At 35.7% G+C, this 23,849-nt stretch overlaps 1 long non-coding RNA gene across 1 annotated transcript in view; it reads right to left on the bottom strand.

Annotated features, from left to right (window-relative positions):
* Positions 1-15,649: 15,649 nt before the first annotated feature.
* LOC131393954 (uncharacterized) overlaps positions 15,650-23,849 on the bottom strand; it is a 99,513-nt gene continuing 91,313 nt past the window's right edge. The window contains exons 2-3 of the long non-coding RNA XR_009216018.1: positions 19,098-19,176; positions 15,650-16,440 (exon numbers count right to left, since the gene is read on the bottom strand). This is a non-coding gene — a long non-coding RNA (uncharacterized LOC131393954). The remainder of the gene's footprint in view (positions 16,441-19,097; positions 19,177-23,849) is intronic.

A 23,849-nucleotide genomic window follows, 5' to 3' on the forward strand; every position in this document is an offset into this window, starting at 1 on the left:
TCATTACTGCTGTCTCCCTTTTGCCTGAAAAATTTGAAAGCCACTATTTTTTACTCTGCTTCAAAGCACCTACCTCACAGTGGGTATGTTGTATTAATTGAGGTGAGGGGGTGCCTGTAATAAGTCACTACTCCTCTGCACTGTGCACTGTGGGTTTGATTCACATTTTATAAGGCTTAGAAAAGTGTGATTGAGCCAACTTCTTACACAACTACTCAGCAGCAGAACATATCTAAAACAATTCAGAATATCAACTAGTTATCTCTCTTCCCCTTCTCTTCTTCTTTTATCCTTTCCTCTCTTCCTTTTTCCCTTCCTCCCCTCCCTTCCTCCCTCCTCGTCTATCATCTATCTATCTATCTATCTATCTATCTATCTATCTATCTATCTATGATCTATCAATTGTCTCCCTCTTTCTCCCTCCCTCCAATCTCTCCCTAGTATATTATTTCTATTTGTATTACTCATCTCTACTAGGACTGTCCGTGTCCAATAGAACTTTCTGTGATGCTGGTGATGTTCCCTGTCTACACTATCCAATCCAGTAGCCACTAGCCATGCTTGAGCTATCGAGCTATTTCAAGCTGTTGAGCATTTGAAATGCAACTTCTGTGACTGAGAAAGTGAATTTTAACAATTTAATTTTAATTAATGTGGATTTACATTTAAATGGCCACATAAGGCTAGCGGCTAGGACACAAATATGAACAAAATGCAACCCTGACCTTTGGAATATCACATTCCAGGGCACTTGTACTGATGACATTCTGCACTGGATATTTGGAGGTTTATTGAGTTGGCAAGTATAACGTTCCATATCACACATGGGTTCAACAAAATAAAAATATAGTAGAAAGTCAGGATAAAGTAAATTTATATAAGTATAAACTGATTATGAAACTCAAGATAGCAAAAAAAATGCATTGCCAACAAACATCTTAAACAACAAAATAGAGTAAGTAGGTTTTTGATCAAGACATTTGTTCCCAGTGTTTTAGATCCTCCTTGAAATAATTTTATTGGCAGAGCTCAAACTGTGTTCTAGGCTGGGCTCTTCTACCATCTAGCTGTGTGACATTGAACAACTCAAATTGATTGCTTTCTATGAGTCTTGTGTTCCCCACCTGTAAAACAAGGAGTGGGGTCAATGATCTATAAGCACCTACTGCTGTAAGATTGTGGAAGTCAAGCTCTTGGAGATTTTCCCCATGGCATCTTTAATTTTATACGGTTGTCTTTTAAATATTAATATACAGATATGGAAGAAATACCTAAATCAGCTCCACGTCTTAGTCTTTGCAGTATTTTTTTAACACAGATGCTACATACAACCTTAGATTGTTGAGAGAGAGCGAAAGAGACAGAAAGAGACAGAGAGACAGAGAGAGAAGGCTAAACTGAAACTATAATTAATTTTTAATTTTGACTCCACTTTTGTTTGGCAGAAGTGTTGTCTTCACATACAGCTATGTGTATTGATAGAGGATAGTCTTCATCATACAAACAAAATGCCCCTGAGGAGCACGGGATTGCTATGCCTTTATTGGTTCACAGAAGCTCGTTTTATAGTTCCTACTAAAAAGATGCTCTTTCAAGAATATGCCATGAGTGTTTTCTAGAGCAGAATATTTTAAAAGAAATTTTTTGTGTAGACTACATCTATCTTGTTTTCTTAGAAAATCTTTCATAAATATTTAGGAGCTAAGTGTTGGTGTGGTGGCTAGACTATTGTTGTTTAGAAAATTCTAACTTATGTTTACTCTACGCAAGCTTGAGTCTCTCAGGGTTTTGGTAGCCCACAAATTGTTTTTTCTCGTAATTTTAAATAATTGTGGTATTTCATTTCCCTTTTTCCAGCCGTTAAATACTGCAAGGAGTTATTATTTATTCTCCACCTGCTTTCAGGAAGGACTTATATTGAGTGTTAAACACATTCAGAAATTGTGATAGTCACTTTTGCAGATGGAAAGCCTAATTTGATTGTTCCTGCATAGAAAAGATGTTCAGACAATCCACACTAATGGACAGAAGCAGTCAAGCAGATATTTGTCACCAAATGGACCAAAATATATTTTACATTTTACTTTGGAATATGCTTTACAATTTACGTTTGAATGTAGGCATGGTTAGCATTTAGCCTCTGGGTCTGAATGATGAAAGCAAACATGTGGAAGGTCTATCAAGAGGAGAGAGAACGATGCCTGGGTCAGACCTGTCTCCCTTGCCTCACTCTTCTAACCTTCACAACTCACCACTGAAAACGGAGTGTATCACTTAACATGCTGATGAGAAACAGAAACCCGGAGCAGAATTTCCTTATCTCTCTAAATTTCAAGTTTAGACCTTTCCTGGGACAGAAAGGCAATGAACTGTTCTGGTTTAGATAGTTTCTTTTCCAGTTACTGCTGGAAGAGAAAGATTTAATTATTCATGGCAGATGATAATGCCAGTAAGATTCTGCACATACGCTACTTGGAAAGGCAATTGAAGAATCCCTTATGCCATTGTTAGTTTCTACTTGTTAAATATCTCTGTAACTATGTTTCACAATGCAGAAGCTTGTTTTCTTTCTTTCTTGCAGTAATTGTAATAAGGTAACCACTGTTGTAGAAATTTCGCCAACTCTACAGAGGATGGTGTTAGTGTGTCAAAGCGATTCACAAACACATACATATAGGATTACGTTGCTAATGATAATTTTTGGTTTTATTTTGTCTATAACAATCAAAATTGTACTAATAATGATTATATATATAAATAAAACAAAAATTATGCTTTTTATCATTTGGGAGGATGTGAATTTCAGAAGTGACAACAGATCTTTGCAAGTCTTTTGAAAAGTAGATTGTTATTGTGGTAACATAGATATACCCACATGCAACTTTCTTAAAGGATTATTTCATGCCTAGAAAACAAGACCTTCTGCATCAAAAGTAACTTTTCAGTGACTACTCATCTCTAACTTTGTGGAGAAAGGAAAATTATTGTTTGTCTATTTTTGTCCTAAATTCCTAATATTGATATGGAAATTGCAAATATTGTAGCTTGCCCCCAAACCTTCCCCTTGAGGAAGTCAATAATCAATATCTTCTAATAACCTAGAATGATTGCTACTTAATATATGAATTTCACTTAAAAGCCAAAGACAAAATGTTAAGATCTGTGTTTAAGTAATCCATAAATTTGTAAGTCAGATTTCCATTTACTCTTTTACAAAATTGTCGATTTCAATAAATTTTCAGTTGGACTTTGCCTAAGATGATGTGATTTGAACACATTTCTTTTATCATTAGAACAAGTTCCAGAGAAAATGTGCAACACTGTCAGTTGTGTCCCTTAATATTAATTTCAATTTTGTTTCTAATGTCCCTGGGTCTCTTTATTTTAATTATATCATTTAATACTGACATTACCATTTTTTTAACTATTAAAGAAAATCAGGAGAGTTAAATGGCAACTCACACAAAAGGAAGATCTAACGGTCACTTATTTTCTGCTATTAGAGCAGAAGCGGAACGTGAGTATAATGAGTTAAGGTAGCATATTTTAAAAATTGATTTTAAAAAAAGCTACATTGAATGACGGTAATACAGTATTTACACAGTTAAGCGTTTTAAATTAAGTACATCAGACAAGCATGACCAAGGAACTAACGGATTCTTCATTATCAATATCTACTAACAGTTACTCTATGTTCATAATGAATTTGAAGGTGGTGAACATGAAGAGATATATTTTGTCTTTACAAAGAGCACAAGTATAAATGAATAATCATACATAAGAGAACCTACTTTTGATGAAGGATGCAATGAAACCAGCAAACAGTTAGTCATTGATGATTAAGCAGCTAGTAACTATGGGGGATCAGAATTGGCCACCTCAAAATATGTCTCTGTCTGAATGACACTTTGGCCCCCACCCCCACTAACTAACCAAAGGAATTTGGGATGGGAGGCCTACCCCCAGAACAGGCCTTCACCATAGACATCTCCGGGTATCTGGGTGGGTCCTTGCTAAGACCATTCTTAGTTCTGGTTGTCCTTTAGAAGAGATATTTACATTTGTAAAGAAAATCTCCATTTGTAAATGTATCTTCTTCCCTGTACCAGGAAGGATGGCGGGATGGCCTTACCTGGAAACTTATCAGAACAGAAGGCAAGGACTTAAATCTGCATCATAAACTTACCCATTATTAGCTGTGCTGTTTAGGCAATATACTCTCTGACTCCCACTAGGTTCCTATAGGTAACATCCCCCTGGAGCCAGAGTCACCACGGTAATGGGCGTTTGAGCTATTTTTTTCAGGAACTGAACCTCTTGTCCACTTCAGGCCAGATTGAGACCACCAACCCATCAGCTGGACCCACGTGGACACATGTCCGATAAGACCTTTTGACGGCAAGAGGTTGGAACTTCACCCTCAGGGCATGCTAATGCCGCCATTCTGTGAACATGTGTCCTACGAAGAGGCATGAAGGCTGACTACGCTTGCGCAGATCATCAATTACCTCACCTCTCCTCACCTTCAATCATTTCAGACCACCTTGCCCCCTGCACCATAAATATCCCTGAGTCCCTATTTTCATGGAGGCAGATTTGAGACTTGTTCTCCTGTTTTCCTCACTTGGCTGCCTTGCAATTAAACCCTCTCTCTCTCCAATCTTGTCATCTCAGTGATTGGCTTTCTGGGCAGCGGGAAAAAACAGACCTGGTGCGTAACAACAATGTATATTAATCTATTGCATTTGTCTTTAAAATGTCTTACACTGAGATCCAGGCTGGTATGGGGAGAGGGTTGACTTCTCATGTTTCCTAAAGTCTGTTAGGGCAAAAGAAAGACTCTGCTATAATATAATGCATGCAAAATAGTACTGGTTTCAATTTTGAATTTGAAAACTCATTCTATATGAACAGAGAGGATGAGTAACAGAATAGTTAATGACGTCTGAAAAAAACAGCATAAAGTTGATCATCATCTGATGTATTTTGGAGCATTTTAGTTTTGACCTTCATAAGATTAAGTTCTAAGACTATTTGTGAAAATTTGGTCTTGACTGCTAGACTGCAAACAAATCTGATTCAGAAAGAAAATTAATCATGAGAATATTATATTCTTTCTAAGTAATATTGTTTAAAACATTTAAAATTTAGTTGTGGACTTTTTTTGTTGTTGTAAAATATAATAGGAAAATTATATATAACAAAGTTTTCCACAATCCTCTGTAAATGTAGTAAAGATAAGGTGTTTAAATTATAAAAGCAGAGCTAAAATAAATGTCTTCATTGTTAATGTCACATTATAATAGTTAAAACTGTGTCTCCTCTGACTATCTTATTTATCTTTATATTTCAAGCCTGAATCATTTTTGGCCTTTAATATACATGTGTTAATTGAATAAAAATATCACCCCATATGGTTGAAAACAAATTGAATAGGAACTCAAGGAGTTCAGGAAACAACTCTCAACTGGGGTCGTGCAGGTTTCTTTGTGGAAATGATGTACCTGAGTTGGGCATTGAAGAGCAAATGGGTAATGACAATGAGAAACAAAAATAACATTTAATTTTCAAAACTTTTGCTTTTTACTTCTAGAAAACTATTTAAATATATTTCCACAGGGATATAAACTCAAAACACGATTTTACACTAGGTCAATATATTTTCAGCAAACAAATAGGCATTTGAATTCTAAAAAGAAAAAAGAGTACTAGAATTTTGATCAATGGAGATGGGTTGAGTGGAGGAGAACACATTTCTGACATGTTCTTGAAGAAGGAGTAGAGAAATATAGTAACTTCCAACTAAATATAAACAAACTCCTGTTCAGAATATTGTAAGGCCAGTTCTTGCCTATTAGTCAATCTCCTCAATTCTGAAGGGAAGAAAAAGAGGAATTGATACTTATATATCATCTAACCTATTATCTCATTTAATCCCAACAATGATAATTACAGGGTATTTCATACCCATTTACACTCTCAGAAATGTTAAGTAACTTGCCCAGGATGACATAATAAGTGGTGGATCAAAAATTCAAACCCAGAAATAGGAATCCAAAGTCGAGGTCTTTCTGCTACAATATTCAGTGTTAGAAGAAAGAATAGAGCTCAATAATTATTGAGAAAGATTTATTTATGTTTTCTAAAAAACTAATTAAAATTATGCTTGCTTTTAATAAATAGTTTCAAAGTAAGATAAATTAACTACACGGAATAAATTAGCTGAAATTCAGGAAAAAATAGGAAATTGAGAGAACTTTTAGATATTTAATTTTAAGTGTAATTATAATTTCAATTATATTTAAAATATAATTCTTTTTATAAATAAATTCTTTTTATAAATATAAATCTATATTGAATTTCCCCTGTGTGCCACACACTGTGTGAATGACTGAATATGCAATTATGAACCACACCCTTTTTGCCTTTGCAAAGTTTATAACCTAAGTTTTCCATATTTTCAAATTTTGCTAAATGGGAAATTTGTTGCTACAGGGATCAGCAGGAGACAAATGTGAACAGATTTAAGAGCGTAGTGTGATTCTGAAGTAAGAAGATATTTCCATAAGCCACACAGGAAGATTTATCTCCTTATAATCACACTGGGTGCCTAATGACTTATTTTAATTTTTTTCTGCTAATAGGATCTCACAAACCCTTCCCTATTTTCACCTTGCTTTTCTTCTTCATTTTCTCATCACTCAAGCTCTACTCTTCACTCATTTTTTTGGGCTTCTATTTGGCTTCGTGAAACATTTTTCGATGCCCTCCCAAGGTCAGCCCCGATGTCCCTTTCGAACATTAATGCATTCTTGTGCAAAGCCTCTCCTGCATTAAGAATTCCTCATGAGTATACATAAAGTTTTACTAAGAGTAGTAAATATAAGATCAAGCAGGATTGGGGGCATATACATGGACAGAAAAGGACATCTATCATAAACATAGTTTAATTAAGAAGTATTTCAACTTGATTGAAAAAGTACTGTTCTTTTTTTAAAAATCTGCCAGCAGGTGATGTATTGTGTGATTTTATAATAATATACCTTATTGTTATTAAAACGAACTGTTATCTGTCATTGTTAATCTTGTTTATTCTAATTGTAAAACACAAAAATTGAAGGAAGAGAAGAGAACGAGGGGACCCATTATCCTATACCGGACAAGAGCAACGCCTTTCTAGAAGAGATTTCTTTGCTGGAGAATTGTCTCATTGTGTTTGCAGATATTCCTCTATGGCTGCATCCGACAGAGTGCCCACATGTTTCATTTACTTCAACTCACCAAGGTAATTCTGTCGGTCTTTCAGTCACTTGCTTCTAGAGCCTTCCTCGATTTTGACCGTCTACCCTAAAATAGGTACAATGTATCATCTAGGCACTAAGAGGTGAGAAACCAGTTGTTTAACACAAATCCATCCATATGACTGGAAAAGCACTTAGCGTATATTTTCCATTGAATTTGGGCTTTTGCCGTCTGAAATAGATAGCTCTTTGTTATTATCACACAATGTGTAATGCCATACATAAAGTATACATTAAAAGTTTGAGAATACATCCCACCTTTTAATATTTTTCCAAGTACCAAGGAAGTTTTAATAATGAGATAAAGTCATAAAATATGATATATAAAAAGCAAATATTTTCTTTTATTTCCCTGGGTATTTAAGCCTTTCTTATGCATTTATAAAATGGTTCCTTTCTCTGGCCCCAAGTTATACAAAACCCCCAAAGACAGACATAATAGACAGAATCATAGAAGCGCGTTAGAGCCACAGTCTTAATTTTCTTCTGGGTTTACATTTACTTGGACAGGCATTAGCACCTCTAATGCAAAGGACCTTCAATTTTTTTCCATTAGTGTTATATTTTATTGGAATAGACAAATCTGCAGACCGCTTATCCCCACCTATCCCTAATTCTACTGGAAAAAAAAAAATCTATATTAGGTGAAGAATGAAAATATCTCTGATAAGGAATAAAATTACCTTGATGAGATATATTAAGGAAGTCTTTTTTTCCTAAATATCACAAATTAAATATTCTTACTAGAAATATAAGGGTAAACTATTATAACATTAATAAAATAAGTGATTGGGTCCTAGAATCTATATCCCTATAAATCCATGGATCATTGATTTAGGGAAGCTATGGCTAGTACTGTTGTTTCCTATTAATTGGTCATTGTTGATTCCTTTGTCTAGGGCCAGAGTTTTCAGTCTACTCTTCCAACAAAACTTTTCAAACATGTTTTTAACAAAAATGCACATGTAACCATGGGCCCTCTAGCACCAGTTCAACTGATCTCATTTTGTCAACAGAATAATTGAGTGGTTTTGCAGGAACTGAAAAACGATTCCTTGTCCAGTTCAGGATGGTTGAGATCACCAACCCATCAATTGGTCCTGCGCAAATGCCCGAGAAGTGACCATTTTGACAACAAAGGGCTGAAAATTGTACCCTCAGATTATGCTAACACCACCATTTTGTGAACACGTGTCCTGCAAAGAGCCTTGAAGCTTGACTAAACTTGTGCAGATCACCAGTTACCTCACTTCTCACTTCCAATCATCTATTTCCACACTTCAGACTGCCCTGCCCTTCATTCCATAAATTTTGCCACGAGCCCTGGATCGGGGAGACAGATCTGAGAGTATATGCCTCCTGTCTCCTTGCAGATGGATCTCGGAAATAAAGCTATTTTTCTTTTCCCAAAGGCTGATGCCATAATAACCGGCTCTTTATGTGCATTGAATGGAGAGTGTTTGCTTGGTAACACACAAACTAACATTTCATATTCCAATTATACACTCAAATTTTAGGTATTGAGAAACTAAGAAATTAAAAAAGACTTCAAGGAAGTTGGAAAGATAGAGTCAATTTGTAAATGAAGATATTTTATTTTATTAGTAACTAAAGGCAATACTACTTCTAATCTAGATAGTGGTAGCTATAAAAATGGTTGCTTTCATTTTCTATTTAACAGAGGCTCTTATATTCTCATTTTCTAATATTAAGTTCTTCCATCATGTAAACGTACTTTCATTGGACCTTAGGTTCCTTATCCTTTTAAGATAAATGGTAACTTTAGTAAGCTATCTGATTCCTTCTTAAGTGTTCTATATTTTAAATTGAAACATTGTTAAATGAGGAGTATGAGATGAAAGTCCATACATATATAATGAGATAGTGGGAAAAGAAATGACCAGTGTTAACTAAAAAATGCCTAGTTATATGAGAGAAATACCAAAAACAAAGAGAACAGTTAAAATTTAAAAGTAGACATGTAGGATCTAGTTGAAAGAACTAAAAGTACATTATCTGGCGAGCAAATGGCTGAACTTGAACTTGAGTAGACAAAGCTATGGTTTCAAATTTTATATATATATTTTTTTTAATAATGGAAAAAAGGAAATAGGAATTCCCTGTTGAGAAATGTTCTCAGATAGAAAGTAAATAGAAGCTGTCATTCTATGAGAGCGTATTATTTAGGAATTTCTTGCATGTAATGATAAATTAAACTCAAACTGTCTTAAACTCTGAAGGGCAATCACTAGCTCAAAAGAAAAGGTCAAGCGGCACATGATGTCACCAAAGACAATTTCTTCCGTCTCGTCTCTCTCTGTCTGTTCTACAGTACGATTTCAATCCAAAACTGGCTTTAGCTTTCATCTAAACCTCTCCTGGTCAAAAGATGGAGTCCAGCTGCTAGCAGGAGAGACGTGCTTACTTAATTATGCTCCGTAGGAAGAAAGATTGTTTCTTCCATACACTTTTTGGAAAAACAATCCAACTTCTTTCCAAGAAGTCCGCAGAAAATGTCTCCACAATTGGCATTTGTCCAAATTGAGTTATGATTCCAGTGAGGGGGGTGAGCAAGGCCGTCAGGTTCCACAAAGCACTTGTGCTTCATGGGCAAGGGAGTACGTACAATTGGGATATAGTTAACAAGATAAAAGGTGAAGGGATCCTGAGCAATACAATTTGGCAAATATCTACTAATGGGAGATTATTCGCTTTTGCAATAAGTCGTGAGATTCATCCTGACTTTTGCTACTATCCCTGGGAGCTCACTTAGAACATGAAAAATTATGTTACTGAAGTCTTTCAGATCAAGCTATTTACCTTAAGTCGAGAGAGAATGGTGAACTCATCTACTTATGGTCAAGGAGTACAATATCTTCTTTTTTTGGTGAAGAAGATTGGCCCTCTGAGCTAACACCTGTTGCCAATCCGCTTCTTTTCACTTGAGGAAGATTGGCCCTGAGCTAACATCTGTGCCAATCTTCCTCTATTTTGTATGTTGGTTGCCACCACAGTGTGGCTTGACCGGTGAGGTAGGTCCACCCCGGGATCTGAACCTGCAAATCCCAGGCCGCAAAAGCAGAGAACATGAACTTAACCACTATGCCACCAGGCAGGCCCCAGGAGTCCAATATCTCTAAAGGTAAGTTCATTTTCCTTTCATTATTGTTTCTTTCTCTTTCTTCCTACTCAAATCTCACTCTCTGCACATACACACCTACAAATAATAGAAGCACAAATCAAAATTATAGGAATAACCTGATGTGGTTTCTCTGAATCCACTCAATTGCTTTGATATTCTTTTTCTTCTTATAAAATGGATTCTAGAAAAAAATTTTATTAATTGGCTAAACAATATGATTATTCATTCTACAAGGGACATTCTCATTTACAAAACATGAGAACTCTGCTCTAATGTTAAAATACACACACACACACACAAATATAGTTTTTAAAAGGAATTTGAGAAACATATAAAAGATAGGCTGGTAGATGGTAGCAAAATTCCTTTGAGCTTTTTTTATTGTATATTTAATTGTATGCTATATATGTTTCATTATTTTCTTGTGGTTAGATGGCAAAGAATGCTGAATAGAAACCTTTCTAGGGATCTTAATTGATTCTGCCTTTCCACGGTTCAATGTTGAAACCCCTTTCTCAATGTACTAGAGGACATTTTTCAATTTACTGGGACCCAACATCTCAAGCCCTTCCTTTCTCAAGAGACTCCCTGATTATGAAGTTAAAAGAACTAGATACCCCCTCTTCTTAGCATCAAGAGAATCAGCAGAGCACATGAACTCCGGTTCTGCCAAATGCCTGGTTCAGTTCCAGATTTCTGAATCTTAAGGGAGTGATTCAAAAGTAATAAGATAGCTAATATTCATATACTTATGTTTCAGGCCATGTTTTTAATGTTTTACTCATTTAATCTCTAAAACAACTTCAAAGGTAGAGACTTTTATTTTCCACGTTTTAAAGATCCAGAAACTGAAGCTCAAAGGTGAAGGCCCATTTGGTGCAGTATTAACGTCAATCAGCCTTGAAAATCCACTGACAAGATGGGCATTAAGATTCAAGCACTAGCTGCTTCTGCTTCCAGCCATGTTGAGTAACTGTCTCTATCCACAACTCTAAAACTGGACAAAATACACTAGGAAATGGTTTTCAGGCATAGAACAATAGGCAGCAAAGGAATGTGAACCCCAAGAGAAGGGGGATCTGAGATACAAACCCCATAACCCCCAGCTCTCAGGCTGGAACAATTTCCTGACTGAAACACAAGGAGCTGGAGCCCTTGCAGAGAATGAGGGTCCCACTGAGACGAGAAGTGGAGATGACCAGCGTTTGAGACTGCTAACGGGACTGGTATCTGCAGGGCAAAGTACTGGACAGACTTGATATTAACAAGATATCCCTTCTCCCCAGATCTATAAATTCAATGCGGTTCCAATCAAAATCCCAGCAGGTTTTTTTTTTTTTTGGAAATTGACAAACTGATTCTAAATTTCATATGAAATCAAAGGATTGAGAAAAAAGAAAATTAAAAAAAAATGAAAGAAAAAGAAAGAAGAAAAAAAACAACAAAAATGTTGGAAGACTTATTCTACCTGGTTTCAAGACTTCCTACAGGGCTACAGTAAGCAAGAGAGTTTAGTATTGGCAGAAGGGTGAGTGAAATATATTACAGAGTCCAAAGTGGGCCCAGACATGTGGGCAGTTGATTTTTTATAAGGCATCAAAGTAATTTAATAAAAGAATAATAGACTATTTTCAACAAATAGTCGAAAAACTAGACATCTAAATGAGGGAAAAAAAACAAAAAAAACAAACTCGACCTCTACCTCACACCAACACAAAAATTAATCCAAAATCGATCTTAGACATAAAAGTAAATCTAGAACTACAAAGTTTTAAAAAGGAAACATAGAAGGAAATTGTCATGACCTTGATATAAGCAAAGATTTCTTGGAAAGTGCACTAGAAAAAAAAACACTAAACATTTTTTTACAGTGGTAAAACGGACTTCAGATTAATTCTGCTCTCTAAAAATCACCATAAAGAAAATGAGAAATTTAGCCAGACTGGGAGAAATATATGCAAACATATATCTGACAAAGTGCTAGTGTCCAGAATATAAAGAGAATTCTTACAACTCAATAATAAAACAAACAACCCCAATGACATATAGTCAAGAGACTTTAGCAGAACCACCAAAAAAGAAGACGGGCACAGGCCGATAAACATGAAATTAACACATGAAAATATGCTCAGTATCAGTAGTTGCCAGCGAAATACAAATTAAAATCACAATAATATACTAAGATCCACTAGAATGGATAAAAGTAAAAAGAGTGACAATATGAACTATTGGTGACAACTGCAACTGGAACATTGCCAGCAGAACTGTGAAATGATATGATGCATTTTGAAGGCTGCTGGTCAGTTTCATATAAAGTATATACTTACAACGTGATGCAACAATTCCACTTTTATATATTTACCGAAGAGAAACGAAAACAGATGTCTATACAAAGACCTGTACAAGAATGTCAATAGCAGCATTATTTGTAATATTTCAAAGGTAGTACCAATCCAAATGTTCCTCAACTGATGAACGCATAAGGAAATTGTAATCTATTTATGCAACGGAATAGTACTCAAGCACTTAAAAGAAACAACTGATATACACACAATACGGATGAATCTCAAAACATTATGCTAAGTGAAAATGGCTAGAAATAAAAGACTATATAGTGTATCCTTCCGTTTATATGACCTTCTGGAACAGGCAAACTTAATCAAAAGTGATAGAAATAGATCAGTTGTTGCCTGGGGTGTGGGAATGGGAATTGACTGTGAAGGGAACGTTCTGGGCCATGAAAATGTTCTGTGTCTTGATCGGGATGATGGTTGCAGAGGTGTAGACAGTTATCAAAATTTATTCAACTGTACATTAAAATTGTGCATATTATTCTATATAAATTAGACTTTAATAAAATTGATTATTTTTAAATCTCAGCACTAGCCCTGGAATCTTGAGTCCACTGGCAAGAACCTCAAGGGTCTATAGAGCCATCTTAACCACAATGTTCCTGTGGTTTGACCTTGGCTGAGTTTGCAACTCCTTTGGTTCCTATCTGGTTGTAGAGCCTGAATTTCAGACTCCCCCATATCCTTGGTTTGTGAGCTCCCCCATATCCTTCCACTTTCTTATTTTCTGCTTTATTGAATCTAAGTCCATTTCTGTTGCCTGACTAACAGAGCTACCTCTAGATATAGGTTCTAATATATGGTTCTAAATAACCCACTGGAAATTTAGGTTTTGTTCTTTATGATCCTAGCTCTTTTTAGTAACATGTTGTTTGATTTTTAGCAAGTTTTTTCCCCTACTATGGTACTCAGTTTCTTAATTTGTTAAGTGTAACTAACTTACTATGCAAGTCTTCACCAGTATTGCGTTCTCTGCATGTTGGTTAAGAGCTTTTTTCCTTATAAAGACCTAACTACATTTATAGTAAGTGACATGAAAAAATAAGTTATTTACAGAATTTTACATTCCACTTTATCTTAGTATAATTCTTTCAGAGTATGAAAATAAGCTCTCTCTCTATATATATATCTTTCCCAAACAACCTTGTTTTGGGAAGGTTACAGGAAGTCACAACTTACACTTTGAAAATGTAATGAAAATACTGATTTAAAAAGTAAAATTACACACACGCACACACTAAAAAAGTAAAACTATGTCAGGAATATTACTGGGTATCTCCTTAATTTCAAATTAAACTGAGATCTAATTAAACAATAGAGTTCTTTATTAACAGCTTTTATTTCTTTGACCTACGAAATGTTTCTAAAATGTTCATTGTTTTTAAATACTCAATGAAAAAGATGTGGTCTTTGTAATGTTATCATATAACTTTAGTGGAATTTGAAGATCATGTCACATCATGAGCATATTATTTCTATATTTTATTTGATTGCATACATTACAAAATAAAGATATTCATTCAATTTAAACAGAGTCTCATAAATGTAGGAAATTGTATTGATTTGATTTTTTCATCTAATTGTCTAGATAAATTCGACATTAAAACCAAACAAATTACATGTTTAAAATAAAAGCATTTGTACAAGTCTTGATTGCTATATACTTATATCATCATGTGGCCCCCTAATAATCTGCCAAAAAACCCCGAAAATAGTTATTAGAACTTTCCCTTCCCATTAAAACTTAGATTATAACAATTTTAATGCCATGAAAGTAAGTCATTCAATCCCAGAAAACAATATGCATGTATAATTTCAAATAATAGGCCACAGTGTGTGATTCAGTCTAATTAGTGTGGTAAGCAGTATATGACAATAAATGGATGCACAAGAATGGTTTTAAGTAATTATAGGGATTTCAAAGCATCATAAAAATGATAAAATACAAGGCATTTTGGAATTGGGACAGCTGCTAGGGATGTAGAAAAAGATGGTGAATAGCTATCACAAGTGTATCAGGTTTTACATATTAAGTGAGAAGCATAAAGGCGTTTTTGTTGAGCTCTATATCTGTCCATGCTTTTTCAAACCCAAAGTCAGTTGATTACACATGGTGTCTAATACAATCAGTATTTAAGACTTCAACTAAAAATCATATCTTTTTAAATATGGAGTAAGAAAGATCAGTGAACACAATGAATGGTCTATTCAACTCATCCTTTTGAATTTCATTTTAGATAGTGTTCATATTGCTTTAAATATATTGTTTCTTTTCAACATTGATTTTAATAAATGTGTTTTTTAGCAGTGTGACTTTGATAATATGTGTTCATAAAAATTAATCATCTCTAACATAGATTCTTGCTGTCTGCTGTGTAAGAGCGATTTCAGCTACCCTAATCAGGCCAGTCATTAGACCTTCATGGCCATTATTTTTTATCTAATACTTCTTCCTTGTTATTAATTAATTAATTAATTTATTCATATATTTAATTGGTAACATTATTAACCATTTTGTTCTTTCAATATGGTATTTGGTGAACAACATTAAGATACTGACTAAATAGGTTTTGGAAAGAATTAGCAAATTCTGCTGAAGTAGGCTTGATTGCAGACTGAGAAGAATAAGGGATATAAAATTGTTATTGAATGCCTTATTAGGGTTAAAATCATCACAGATGTTAAAAACTTGCATGCTGGTAGAAACTGTTAGATTAATTTCAAAAGGATTAAGTGCGCTCCATAAAGGCATATAATTCTTTGGAACTCTTATTGACCTTTCGCCTGTAGGTGCTAACATTTCTAAACTGGCATGGCTTTCTGATGATCACCAAATGCTTAAATGCACATTGGCTTGAATGAGCATGTGCAATCCTTGCCAAGCTGAAACTTAGGGAACTGTTTCAAAATATTTTATAAATGGAAAGAAGAAATAAAAGATGGTCAACAGGGGCTCCTAATGATCTCAGTCCAACCTCCCCCCAAATAAGGATGCCAGGGCAGTGTGGGCAGGGGACTTCATGGGTTCTGGAGTGTGTGTGGTGTATCTGGAGTGGCCTTTCTTTTGTGTTGAGAGGTGTCATTTTGTATTAAGGGTTGAGTATTGTGAGCCTCTCAGTAGGTTTGGATCAACCTATCAGTGTCCATATGTTGTCAGTATATAAAGATGACCTGTGGATCCCAGCTATTTCATTGTATCTGGACATATCAGTCTGTTCAGAGTAGTAAATCTATCTAGAAGGTCAGTCTGTCTAGGTTGTCATTATGCCTCAGGCAGTTAGGATGTTCATCACTTCTCTGTGTTTTCCCCACATCTTCTTCTCACTGGAATGCATCCAGGTGGGGACCACTGTCTAGGTGAAGTCAGAGTGAGGAATTTCTTTGCTCCCACTATCTCAGAAATGTCCTCTGATTTAAGGATGCTTTAAAGGAGGCTTCACTTTGTGGGAAGGGTTGTCTCTCCTTGTCCCAGATAGCCTTTGCTCCAGCTCTGCAAATCCTGTCTATAATGCTCCATTGAGCAGGAAGACGGTAGAGGCATCATAGGAGACACCACCACAGTCCAGGTTCCAAGGACACCAGACATTTGTGGAACACCAGGATTATGAAAGAGAAACACTATCACAAACAATGAGGACAACTGATCCTGGGGAAAACAAGAGTAATAATTGAACTAGGGATTTGAGAACATATACAACCAAAAAATAAGAAGAGGTTGCTATGAGAAAGGAACCATTAGAGAATAAGAAACAGTTCTTAGAAATTAAAACTAAGGTTGTCAGGTAATTATCCACTGAGCTAAAGATCACATTAGTCAGCTGGAAAAAAAAAAAAAAGGAAACACAGGAAATTTCCTAGAATACAGAATAAAAAGGCAAAGACATAATATGGGAGAAAAAGCAAGAGAAATGAAGGTTAGATCCAGATCGTCTAATAAACATCTAATAGCAGTTTTTGAAGGAGGAGTCTGCGATAATTGAACAGTGTCTCTTTTCTAACAGTTAAAAGCAAGTCCTGGAATTGAGTCTTTCTGGATTAGCTTGAATTGTACGTCTAGCCTTGAGGCAATTACTGTATCAGGGATATGGAGAAAAGTAAAAGCCATGTATGTATTTTCAAATGCTAAAACTGGCTTAAAATAATTTAATACATTTACAGATCCAAATGCAAATGTTATCGTCTTGCCTATATAAAGGCACAGCTGACAGAAGATGTGAGAAAGAATTGGGGAAGAGACATGTAGGGAAAATAGGGGCCTTAACAATAGGGGCATCAAGAGATGTTTAAAGTTTCTGGGGGAAAAAAGCTAAACATTTATGTACATTATTTAAAAGTACAGTGATATAAATAGAAGAAATAAAATAGTCACTTTCCTTAATTTAAGAAGAGAGAGGAGGAGAAGAGCTAGTTTTAAGTAAGCTGAATCCCTCTTCTCATACAGAAGTGAGTTAGAAGATGTAGTATCCAAAACGGATAAATTGTGAAGAGGCGTATTATTTAGAATGATGATGGTAACCACCAGCAGAATTTAAAAGAGAAATGGTTCAAAGTTAACTCCAGAGAGTGGGATTGGAGGTAGTCTCTAGCTTTCATTTGATACCCTTTCTCTATTTTTTTAAAAAGAATTGTCACGTATTATTTTATGACACAAATGTGTACATAAATACATAAAAATAAAATGCCTAGTTAAAAAGCTACAGATTTAGAAAACTTAATTAATTTGGATTGTCTTACAATTGTATCTGTAAGTATTTGAATTATATTACTAGGGATACATGTAGAACATTTATTACATGAGCAAAACATATTTTTGCACTTGTGAGAACTCATGAGTTGAAAAACATGTCCCTATTTCAGTGGTTGACAAACTTTTTCTTTAAAGGACCAGATTGTAAATATTTTAGGCTTTGTGCAGCAAGAGTAAAAATCAAGGATATCATACATGTACATATATAATGAGGGCAAAAGCAAATTTCCATCATTGAAATTCAGAGTGCAATAAAAATCAAGCATACTTTTTTTCATAACATAAATCTACTAATGAGAAGAATGGATTTTTTTTTCTTTTTTTTTGGAGGATGATAACATTTTGCTTAGTTGGGGTTCAAAGTTTCGAAGTTAGTATTCCCGTTGTAGGGAAGGAAGAACTATTCCTCTACCTTCTAGGTTCTTCTGGGTGGTCTAAGAATTAAGTTAACATGAGACAGAATAACAGGAGTAAATCAAACAAAGTTTAATAACTCATATACATGGGAGAAACCCAGGAAAACCAAGCAACTGACCAAAGTGGCCAAAGCCACCACTTTAAATACCATCTTCAGCTAAAGACAAAGGAGGATGTTGAGGGTAGTGGTTTGGGACTTCAAAGGGAAGGAAGGCAATTCACATGGAGATAGAAAGGCAAATGTTTGGCAAACAAGTGTTTGCCATGCCTCACAAAAACAATGGGACTTGGAGAGGACTTTGATCAAATGGGCTTTTCGAGGTTCCTCCTGGTCTACCACACCTAGATCACTTATCTATGGTGATAGCTCCTTCCTGAAACAGGCTTTCTATCTTAAATTCTTTTAGGCACTTAGAGGGAAGGTCAAAGTTTCTTTCTGAGTCTTTTGTTCTTAAAAATAATCATGCCAGGAGCCAGCCTGGTGGGTGTAGTGGTTAAGTTCACGCACTCCACTTTGGCAGCCCCGGGTTCGCAGGTTCAGATCCTGGGTGTGGACTGATGCACCACTTATCAAGCCATGCTGTGGCGGTGTCCCATATAAAGTAGAGGAAGATGGGCATGGATGTTAGCCCAGGGCCAGCCTTCCTCAGCAAAAAGAGGAGGATTGGCAACAGATGTTAGCTCAGAGCTAATCTTCCTCACACACACAAAAAAATAAAACCATACCAGAGAGACACATTTTAGGGTGGCAAATTCTGATCCCACACACTATCATCAAATCCATTGCAAACATTCATCTGTAAAGACAAATTTGTTTGTGGGCCAATAAAAAAGGCAGGCAGTGGGCCAGATCAGGCCCACAGGTTGTAGCTTGCTGATCTCTGTTCCATCCAGTCAGCTTACATTTAGCTGGAATCCAAACTTAAGTTTCTCAACAATCTGTGGTAAAGAATCAGTTTTTTTTATCCAGGTTGTTGCAGAATCGACTCTTTGTTAAATCAAATAAAAGCTGAACGACTAGAAAAATGAAATTAAACAAACAAAGACATACAAAATACAACCCCTAATTGTTTTATTGTTAGAATCAATAGACATAAAGTTATCCTGTTAAATTGCTATAAAAGTTTCTAAATACTTACTTTGAATTTCTCTATTCATTTACTGGCAATCTGGTACTAAAGAGTTTGTGGATTGGCAATAGATAGTTCATTCACTATTCTGGATTAAAAAAAAATGTTGAAAATGGATTAGTAATATAATTGCTAACAGATTTGGCATTGGCAAAATTTGAAATATGCTTTTCTGTGTCGTCAGTGCTTTCTGACTCCTCCAATTGGACCACACATGTGTTCGTTTTCTTTGCAGGCCTAATTGGCAAGACTTTTACAGATATTCTAGACCGAGTGGGGAAGAAGTGGGTAAATCAACTGACTGCTCTCTCCAGGCTTCTTTGGTGTGTTCCTTTGTGAATTTTTTCATTTGATGGACACACTTAGAATGAACACTAATGACCCTTTGAATCCATCAACAATTTTCATAGACAAACCACCATTTCCTGAACTCATTACCCGATATTTTACAGTAATTGTCTTGTAGTATTTTGTTGTTGTGAAATACGTTTATTACTGATGAAATATATCTGTTAATTGTACTCTATTCCATTTTTATCACAATTCTCCATTTCACATTCATCCAACTCAGAGTCCAATAGAATAGAAACATTATGCTTCACATTCTATCTACATGACTCAATTACTGTATTCAGAAGTTTCCACAAACGGTGCAGCTACGAAGAGAATATTTATTTAAATTCACATTCTACAGCCATGTTTATCTGGCTATGTGAGTTTAAAATGCAATTGTTAAAATTTCCATTTTGCAGTGATCCTATTCCCAAATGTATGATGTTAATTTCTTCGAAGAAGCATCTATTACATTTTTAAACATACTTTCCATCGTATTCTTTCTTTGGAAGAATAAAAACACTTTAAAGATACAGCAGACTCTTAATTAACTTAAGAAAAGAAAAAAGAAAACAAAACCTTGCTTCCTTTCTCTGTTTCTGTCAGGCTGCAGAAGGACTACATTCTTGGGATGAAATCAAAGATTTACAATGTATCCAAGACTACAATTTTTAATGAGATGCACATTCCTTTTCTGATGTAAGCCTCGCCTCAGGGGGTCTGGGAGCAAAAGAGAAGTTCTGTCTGCATCTCTTGCAGGCCCTCACCTGATAAGTTCTTGTGCAGTGTTTTTCAGTTTAAGAATTTTCTTCTTCTATTGTTTTCATCATTAAACACATCTCTTATGGAATATTTGATTTGTCCCATACGTGGAGATGAAATAACTAAGGCCTGTTCGTAACAACTGTTTACCTAAGTATCTAGAATGTTTTCTCCAAATTACCTGTAAACTTCTACTTTTTAAATAAATTATAAGTTAATTATAAAACAGTATTCTGGGTCATAACTTCTAAGATCCTAATTTCTTTCATACATACCACTACTAATGACCTAGTAAAATGAAATATACTTCACATGCTACTCTTTACTCCAGCCGCATTATATCTAGCCTGTGCGAAACTCATCTTCTTTGAATACAGAGTTGAGGCTCAATTGTAGTCGTGTATTTTCATGTTGCTATTAGAAAAACAGAAAGATTCTTTTAAGATCAAAGAAAACTGCAAACCTAGGGTAAACAGTCGTGATTTGAAAACATAGTTTTAGAAATGTAAATTTTGATCTTAAAAGATCAATGTAGTAAAGAGTTTGTGTACTGGATTGTGCCACAAGTGAGTTATATATTTTTTATATGTATAAATGAGTATATATATATATTTTTTTGTGTGAGGAGATCAGCCCTGTGCTAACATCTGCCAATCCTCCTCTTTTTTTGCCGAGGAAGACGGCCCTGGGCTAACATCCGTGCCCATCCTCCTCCACTTTACATGGGACGCCGCCACAGCATGGCTTGCCAAAGCAGTGCGTGGGTGCGCGCCCGGGATCCGAACCAGCGAACCCCGGGCCGCCGCAGCGGAGCGCGCGCACCCAACCGCTTGCGCCACCGGGCAGGCCCCAGATGAGTATATTTTTTATGTGAGATGCTGAATATAATCACATTAGCCCTAGTGAGTGAACATCAGGTTGTGTCAAAAATACAGCATCTCGCTCTTCTTATGATGCTGTGTTCAATCTTTCTCTCAGGGAGAAATGTATCTGATGTCAGCGAAGTTGATGTTTCTACAACTAATGTAATTTCAAGCTATGTAGCCTAACATAGAGCAGCCTTGAGGCTTTAAGACACTTTTCTTATAGAATATCAGGACTCACAAACCCATTTCTAAACCTACTTTATAATACCTGGAGTCCTTATCGACACTGACTCTAAGTTATCCCAGGTACCAATATTATAAATAAACAAGTAAGAATAATCTCATATTCTTTGCAATAAAATGATGCTATGCAGCTTATGTCTCACAGGAGTTTCAAAAATAGACATTTTTGGCTCCACAGGCTTCATTTTAAGCATCTTCCAAATATGTGCCATTTCTGCAGTCAGAGAGATGGCCAACAATCTGAGGCTGCTGATGGAGGTGTTCAGCGATGAATCCAATCAGAGCAGTTAAGGGCAGGGACCTCGTTGGTTCCAGTGAGTTCCACACTGAATAGGGAATATTGAGTAATCAGAATTTCAAGCAATCACCATTGGCACTGAAAACTTGTAAGCATTCTACAATAGTACTGTTGTAGTCATATCACCTAAGGTTTTTTTTAAGTCTTTAATAATAATAAAAATAATAGTGACTATAGATTAAGAGCTTACTATGTGCCAGTCACGGTTCTAAACATGTTAACATATATTGATTGATTTGATTCTCACAGTGATTTCATAATATAGGTATACTATTCCCTCATCTTAAGATGGGTAACTCGAGCACAGAGATGTTAGTAGCTTGCTCAAGATCACACAGCATGTAAGTTGTATAACCAGGGTTCCAATCCTGGAAGCCTAGTCTAGAGCCAAGCCTCCTAGCCACTAGGTATTATGATAAACAAACATGTCATGAAAGAATTAGTCCTTGTGTCAAACTGTGGAAATTAATCTTCACGTCAACATCATTATCATCATTTAAATATTGGGTAGATGGGTTCAAATCACAGTTATGCAACCTACAAGCTCTGTCACCATCATCAAATTTCTTGACTTCTTTGAATCTTACAGTCTCCCAATCTGTAAAATGCTACAATACCTATCTTGCAGGGTTGTTTTGAGATTGTTAATAATATACATTAACAATATATGTAAACCACCACCATAGCTTCCTGGCACGAAGCGGGTCCTCAACAAAGGGTATCTTTGTTACACCAATAAATGCATGCTAATATACATTAAATTAAATGTTTACCAAGCTATTAAGCAGATACAAGTCTGACCACAAATCAGTGATATAAATTCCAAGGTAGCAAATATGTCAAGAAAATATTTCAAGCAATGTGTTAGGTCACTAAAAGGAGCTTCTTAGACAAAGTGTTGTTTTGCTGTTTAGGTCACATGTGGCTCAGTGAGCTGCAACTGAGGTCGTGAGGAGAGGCTTGGGTCCAGACTTCACGATCTCAGTCTTGAAAATAGGGAATTCAAGAAAGAAGTTCTATATGTGCTTGTGCTGACATTTTTGCTGCATTTCAGTGATCATTCTCCTACATGGATGAGTTTGGCTTTGGCTGAAAATACCAATAGGCAAGCAGCAGATGTGTGCAGCAACTCAAAATGATGTTTATATGGAATGCTAATAACGTGTGCAAGATGGAGACTTTGATGTTAGAATCTCAAAAACTCCGAATCAGGCCATTTTACCATGAAGCGATGGTTCCCAATCTGCCAGTCCCCAGCAGCCCCCGCGGGTCCTCCATTCTACAGTTGCACCAAGCGCCATTTTCAAACTAATCACAAACTGTTATTCTGATTAATTGACTGCAAATTAACTCAAATGGATTGTTAAGGTCATAGTAGCTTGTGTGTACGTATGTGTGTGTGTGTTGTATACACAAGTTTTTATTTCTCTGAGATAAATGCCGAAGAATGTGATTGCTGGATCATATAGTAAGTGTATTTTTTAATGATTTACTTTTTAGTAGATTTGTCTCCATGTCCTCTTCCTTTTATATCCCTTTATAAATAGCTATTTCAAGAAAAAGAGTCATCTTAGACCTTAGGAGTCCTTATCACAGAAAAAAATTTTTTTGTAACTATGTATGGTGATGGATGTTAAAGACTTATTGTGGTGATCATTTCACGATATGTACTAATGTCTAATCATTATGTTATACACCTGAAACTAATATAACGTCATATATCAATTATACCTCAATGAAATAAATAAGAAAAATAGACATTTTGATTAAGCAAAGTTCTCTAAAAATTGACTTTCTTGATATTAACTAAATTTGTCTGCTTATAACAGATGATGATCAGCACAGAGTCAGCTGGTTTTTGCACAATCTGTAATTTAACAGTGTGTTATTAGATAAAACTGGTAAATAAGCAACCAAACCATTTGGTCCACAGGGATGGGTCCACAGGATATCTGCCATGGAATAGACATAGGTGGTCTCTCAACACACTGATTCCTAAGGCCACCCTGGATCCAGCAAACCTGAGTACCGGGGACAGCGCAAAGGAATCTGCATGTTAATGCCTTTCCCTCACCTGTGCTTCCTGCTCATAATGTGATCTGAAACCCACTGGGCTGGACCTTCATAGATGGCAAACCTGGGCAGATAGTTACTCAGAGTGCAATGAGAATACAAGAGAATGAAGAAAACTTAGTTGGAATTATGGAATTTTAAAACTGAAAGAGTCGTTAAAGGTCATCTAGTTCAACCCTATAACTT

The sequence above is a fragment of the Diceros bicornis genome, chromosome 29 (assembly GCF_020826845.1).
Source record: "Diceros bicornis minor isolate mBicDic1 chromosome 29, mDicBic1.mat.cur, whole genome shotgun sequence".
Classification (NCBI taxonomy): Eukaryota; Metazoa; Chordata; class Mammalia; order Perissodactyla; family Rhinocerotidae; genus Diceros; species Diceros bicornis.